The following is a 6625-nucleotide window of genomic DNA, read 5'->3' as shown; positions in this document are numbered from 1 at the left end:
AAAGAGATTGAATTGACAACAGCTGAGGATCGGATTTGCATGGAGCCGGTCCCCCCTCCAAAAGGCTTTGTATTATGGTTTCTCCCATCAAGAGAGACATTGTACAATACAATTCTTTGTGTTCCTTCAAGACTAGCTAGTACAATGAAGATGAAAGCTTCATGCACTAAGCAAAACACTTAGCAAACACAACATCAATTATCCCCGGTCTCAAACCCAAGACCTCACACACCTTCGAAGATGGTGAGAGCTAGCTGGGTATGAGAGTAGATTGAGAGGAAGAAGGAGTATCTTATGAGAAAGATGTACATCTCCTCACATAATCACTCATATTAGCATAGCTTAGCTTAGTAATTAGCATGGTAGAGGAGATGAGCATGCATTGAAGCTTGGCTCTTGGTTGGATTTGCATCACAAAGCCAAGAGTTGTTGGTGTAGGCCTCCCTTCTCACAAGCTTGGAGTAGGTGGTAAGCTTTCCATTAAAGCTGGAGAAGGAGAGAGGGTCTGCTTTACTTCACACATGAGATTGTGTGAGTGTGTGTGTGATAATGCCTTGCAAAAATCAGCCCCCTCCCTCTCTTGGGCGAGCCCCCTTGCTATTTTCTCTTCCTGTCCTCCCATTGGACCTCCCGAGGGCTAGCCAATGACTATTAAGCAGCATAAGTGATAGCCTTCTGACATGTGTCCCCCTTTCCCCTTTTGTGAGAGCTTTAGGTAATTTAATAATTCAACTAAACTCTCATTGGACCCCTTTGCCTCCTGGCCAATAGGAATCAGGCAAACCATTGGGCTGTTGAATGCTCATTGGACCCCTTGGGAGACTGTCCAATAGTCTTCTAGAGGACTTAATTCTCATTGGTTCTTTTATTAAGTGTTTTTAAATTAAATAAACTAGATTTACTCTAGCCTAATTCTCATTGGTTCACCTCCAAGGCCATCTAATAGGAATTGGGTACACCTTGTGGGCATCTGGCCTAGGGAGCTGACATGTGTCCCTCATTCCCTTTGTGTAAAGGGAGCTTGTGTGTGTGTGTGTGTGTGGCTTTCTCTCTCATCCCCTACATGCAAGGCTCGCCCCCTCCCAAGTAAGGATTGCAAAGACTTTTTTGTACACACATAAAGCATCCAATTCCCTTAAGGTTGACCTTTGGACACAACCTTTGAATTTTGGAACCTTAGCATTTTGGAAGTCTTAATGGGCTGAACCTTAGGGTCCTTTTAGCCCATTGTTGCACATGGCTCTTTTGCAGATGGCCCCCCCTTTGGATCCCTATTTTCCCTCCTTTGGATCCGTACTGTGGCCGGCGCTCTGCTAGCTTAACCAATATTCTAGCTTTTTCTCCCCTGGCACTTCCCCATATTAAATGATCAATTTAACATGAGAAAATCATTTAGGAGAATTAGATATTGATTATTATGACATTAACTCTCTCTTGAAATCATAGTCGTCCTCGACTATGGTGTAGACAAGATAAAGCATATTCATGAGTCCTTAGCGGGTAGAGGATCCCTATGTTACCCTACGACATCATTCCACAATGGATGACTAGTCCATTTGGCGCTTGAGAGCCTGAGGCTGTCGCAAGCATGTCTTCACATTAGTCCTATCAATCTTCCATAGTAGAGTGACAAGCTCTACTTGGTGTTTGGGAGACGTCGTCTCCACAAACTTGATCTAAGCATGCATACTACTTCATTTTTGTGCACAATAAAGAAAAAGAGAGTCTTATAAGACAAAAAATTTGTTCATTTTTTACATTTGCTTACTCTTGGGAAGCATTGTAAGCATTGAAAAGGTTTAGGTTATCCTTTAATTGTATGCCTTGCATCCATCTAGCATCTTCAAAAGAATAATTCTTAAACTTAATAAGATATCGTCGGATAGTCTTACCGCCTCTTAATACCTTGTCTTCATGTCGGCGAATGGACTCGGGTTGCAGCACCTCCTCTTGGTCCTCGATCTTCGGTGAGTCTTCAATAGTTGGTTCTTGAGGTGGTTCTCCTTTGTAATGCTTTAATAGGCTCACATGGAAAGGATTGTGTATGAGCCAATGATTGGGCAACTTGAGTTGATAGTCCATCTCATTGATTGGCCTAAGAATCTGGAAGGGACCATAGTACCTTTTTGCTAGTTCAGCATAGTACTTTTGGTGTCCCGTGGGATTCTTGCCCGTCGTGTGCATTAATCGAGCCTTGGGAAACTTTAATAAGACCCAATCATTTTCTTTAAAGGCTTGGGCTCTTCTGTGCTTGTCAGCAGCAGCCTTTTGCCTTTTCTATGAGATAGAGATAGCATCCTTAATCTTTTGAAAAGAATCTTGTGGGTCTCGGCTATACTCATCTGCAGGGAAGATCTTCCCATGTACCTTAAGTAGCAAGGAACTTTTTGATCTTCCCTCAATTACCTCGAAAGGTGCTTTTCCTCTGGAAGTATGTACAGTGTTATTGTAAGCATACTCCACTAAGGGTAAGTACTTCTCCCATTGGAATCTTTGATCTACTTCCGTTACATAGGCTTTTAGTAGATCTAGAATTGTTAGGTTAGCTATTCCAGTTTGGCCATCCGTTTGTGGATGATAGGCCGAAGAGAAGTTTAGCCTTGTTCCTAAATTCTCAAAGAGACCCTTCCAGAAATTGCTGGTCATTCTAGGATCTCTATCCGACACTATGGACATTGGCAAGCCATGGTACTTGAAAATTTGTGAAATGAAGAGGGTTGCCATTTGATGGGCTTGATAGTCTTTTTGACAGGTATAAAATGAGCTTGTTTACTGAACCTGTCTACTATCATCCATATTCCCGTATTCCCATGGATAGTACACTTAGGCAATCCAAAGATAAAATCCATGTATATGCTCTCCCATGGTGAATTAGGGATTGGCAAAGGTTGAAGCAATCCAAGTTACTTCCCTCTATCAAATTTTGTCTTTTGGCATACCACACATTTAGAAACATACTCCTGTATGTTCACTTTCATGGTAGGCCAATAGAAATATGTTTCAATTCCCTTTAATGTAGACTGAATCCCTCTATGCCCCGCATAAGGTGGAGCATGTGATTCATACATTACTTTCTCACGTAGTGAGTTAGTAACACATAGTCGATTGTCGTAGAGAAGATAACCATCTTGTAAAGTAAATGGTTCTTCTTTCTTCCCTAATGCAAGGGCTGAAATCACATCTTTAAAATCGGGATCAATAGCATACTCATCTATCATTGAAGATAGATCATTGTGAGTTGCTACGGAAACCGCATTCAGTCTCGGCCGTCTTGAGAGTGCATCAGCTACTTGATTATGCTTGCCAGCAATGTGAGCAATATGAAAATGAAATTGCGAAAGGAAATTTGCCCACCTCATTTTTTTGTCGGAGAGCTTGGTCTATGTCATGAAGTACTTAAGACTTTGGTGATCCGTTCGCAGAATGAAAGGAGTCCCCAATAAATAGTGCTTCCATGAGTCTAAGGCATGTAGAACTGCAAGAGCTTGCTCAACAGGGTCGAGCCTTCGACTCTCATAGCCTATGGCGTGCCCTTCTTGAATCAAAAGAGCTCCAAGGCAATCACCACAAGCATCACATTGGACCTCAAATGGTTTTGAGACATCCGGTAGTGTAATCACAGGTTGAGATAAGCTTTTCGAAAGCATTGTTCTCCTTAGCAGACCGCGTATACCTAACGCTTTTCTTTGTTAGTTCATGTAATGGTCCCGCAATTTGTGATAACTTTTCTATGAAGCGTCTATAGTATGCACACATACCTATAAAGCTTCTTAGTTCATGAAGATTCCTTGGTTTAGGCCATCCTTTTATTACCCTAACTTTGATGGATCCATTTGGATGCCATCTTGAGAGATAATGTGACCTAAATACTGAATTTCTTGCAAGAAAAATGCAATTTTCTTTCGATTAACATAAAGTTTATTCTCTCTCAAAACTTGAAATATTACCTGGAGGTGTTGCTTGTGTTCGTCTAATGAATTAGAGTAGATGATAATATCATCAAAGAACACTCCAGTGAAGGTTCGATGAGGCCTGAACAGCTTCTCCATCAAGCAGTTGAATGTGGCTGGTGCATTGGTCAAGCCAAAAGGCATGACAATGTATTCGTAAAGACCAAATGTGGTGCGAAATGCGGTCTTTACAATGTCTTGATCAACTATCCTTATTTGATGATAGCCACTTTTTAGGTCAATCCTACTGAAGTAGGTTGATCCTTGTAGCTTATCAAATAGGTCTTCTACCCGTGGAACGGGAAACCTATTCTTGATAGTGATCCTATTTAGTGCTCTATAGTCGACACACATACGATATGTGCCATCTTTCTTTTGCACTAATAGCACAAGTGATGAAAATGGAGATGAGCTAGGCCTAACCATGCCCTTCTCAACTAACTCATGCACTTGCCGCATAATCTCCTCTTGTTGAGCTTGAGAAACTCTGTAAGGAGGTTTGTTAGGCGGTGAACTTCCTGGAAGAAGTTCAATTGCATGGTCATCATTACCTCGTTTAGGAGGTAGCTCACAAGGGATGTCGTCAATAAAAAAATCTTGAAACCCCTTGAGAAAATTGAATAACTCTAATTCCTTTTGGTTGCGTTTATTTTCTTTTGCTAAAGCATTAGGTTCATTTTGAGAATCTTTAACAAAAATCATGTACACGGAAATAGAGCTCTTTATTGACTTGTTGAAAGTTGGTGTATGTACAATGGGGATAGTGTTACCCATTTCCTTCGCATCCATATACATGTCTTTTTCCCTGAACTTCAAGGAGATTCTCCTTTCACGAAATTTAACATTGGCAGCCAGGCGGTCAAACCATGGTGCCCCTAGGATTACATCCTCATGCTTGAGTGGAGAGATAAAGAAGTCCTCTTTGTCCACATAGCTTTGAACATGAATCCTCAATTTCCCGATTAAGGGAGTGACTGAAGTTTCTTGCTCCTTGAAAGCACTGTCTGCGGGTAGGACATCTCCCATCTCGTAGGCTTGTATGCCTAGCTTGGTGGCCAACTCTATAGATATAAAATTGTGAGTAGAACCAGGGTCAAAGAGAATAAAAGCATCATGTTCTCTTACCTTTCCCCAAGCATGGCATAGAGGAGATCCTTTGTGGTGAGTTTGGTGAGTCTCCTCCTCTTGGATTTCAACCAAGGAAGCTCTAGGAGGATCTTGGCGGTTGTTCTTTTGGGGACAAGCGCGGTACGCATGCCCTTGTTTTCCGCACTTGAAACACCGGTTATCCTTGCGATAATGCTCAAGCTCTTCAGGAGAGAGTTTGTTTTTACCTTTGTAAACTCCCTTCTCTTTAGCTTTATTGGAGTTTCCCTTAGAAGACTTTTGGACATTGTCCTTCCCCTTAGGCTCGTTGGAACCCTTGTTTTCCGTGGGCTTATTATTACTTTTAGCCCCCATTTAAAAATTGATTCAAGAGGCCACCATAGTATGGTGTATTACCGCCGATATGGTACGTGGCCTTTGGGAGTTGACATACTCCGCCATTTCTTTGGTTAAGCCCGCACAAAATTGTTGCTTTTGCTCTCCAAAATCCAACTTTTTGAAGACAGTGGCTTTGAGTTGTAAGTCTCAAAACTTGTCTACATATTTGTGGATGGATTCATAGGGAGAGAGCTTTAAGCTTCGCCATTCGGTGAGTACTTTGTCTTTGGCATGGGTGGCCAAAAACTGCTTCATAATGGAAGCTCTTAAAGCTTTCCATGTTCGTGGAGCTTCACCGTTGGCTCGTAGGCTAGACCACCATAGCTTAGAGGACTCCGTGAAGCCCTCATCTCCAAACGCCGCATCAAATTGCTGGATAAAGGCCAAGACTTTGTCCGTAGCACCAATGGTACCATCATAGGTAAGGAAAGAGATGCTCTTCCCTCCCTCTTTGAATTTCTTCAACTTGGACAACCTCTTCTATGGGTCATAGGATTTCCTATGGCCTCTTCTTTTTGATGGTTCAAAGGTTGCACCATCACTTTCTTCAGAAGGTGAAGAATTTGAAGAAGGTGGAGAAGAGGGTGACCTCATTCTTGCCTTTTTCTTGTCTTGATCTTCGGCTTCTTCACCATCACTTTCATAAGAGGAAGAGGATGAAGAAGATGGAGAAGAGGGTGTCCTCTTTCTCGCCTTTTTCTTCTCTTGCTTTTTATCATCCCTCTTTGAATTATGGTGTGGAGAAGAGTGCGATGGTCTTCTCCGCTTTGGTGGTGATGGAGAGCGTTAAGCCCGCCGTCTTCGTGGAGCCTTCTCCGCCGAGGTGGTGGGAGACTCACTTCTTTCTCGTTCCTTCGGTGGAGGCTCTTTGTTAAGGCGGTTATGCCGCTAGCAGAAGCTAAATAGCGAGAACTCAACCAACAACAGAATTTGTCAGACGAGGACGGAGCTTGACCCGCAGGCGCATGGAAACAACTAGGTGGGTGTCAAATCACCTACTCAACCTTCTAATGACAATCACTACTAAGGAAATCAAATCTAAGTTCTAAAATACGCAAGTGAGTGAAATCCGTACTACGAACGAATGCTATACAAAACAAGATCTAGAATCATTGAATCGATCTCAAACTCAAGGGGAAGTCTATACACTAGGTAAGAACAACACCCTAAAGACTTGAACTGCAAAATCA

Source organism: Adiantum capillus-veneris, chromosome 30, assembly GCF_014529385.1.
Source record: "Adiantum capillus-veneris isolate H3 chromosome 30, ASM1452938v2, whole genome shotgun sequence".
Classification (NCBI taxonomy): Eukaryota; Viridiplantae; Streptophyta; class Polypodiopsida; order Polypodiales; family Pteridaceae; genus Adiantum; species Adiantum capillus-veneris.
Note: the sequence above shows the minus strand (reverse complement) of the source record.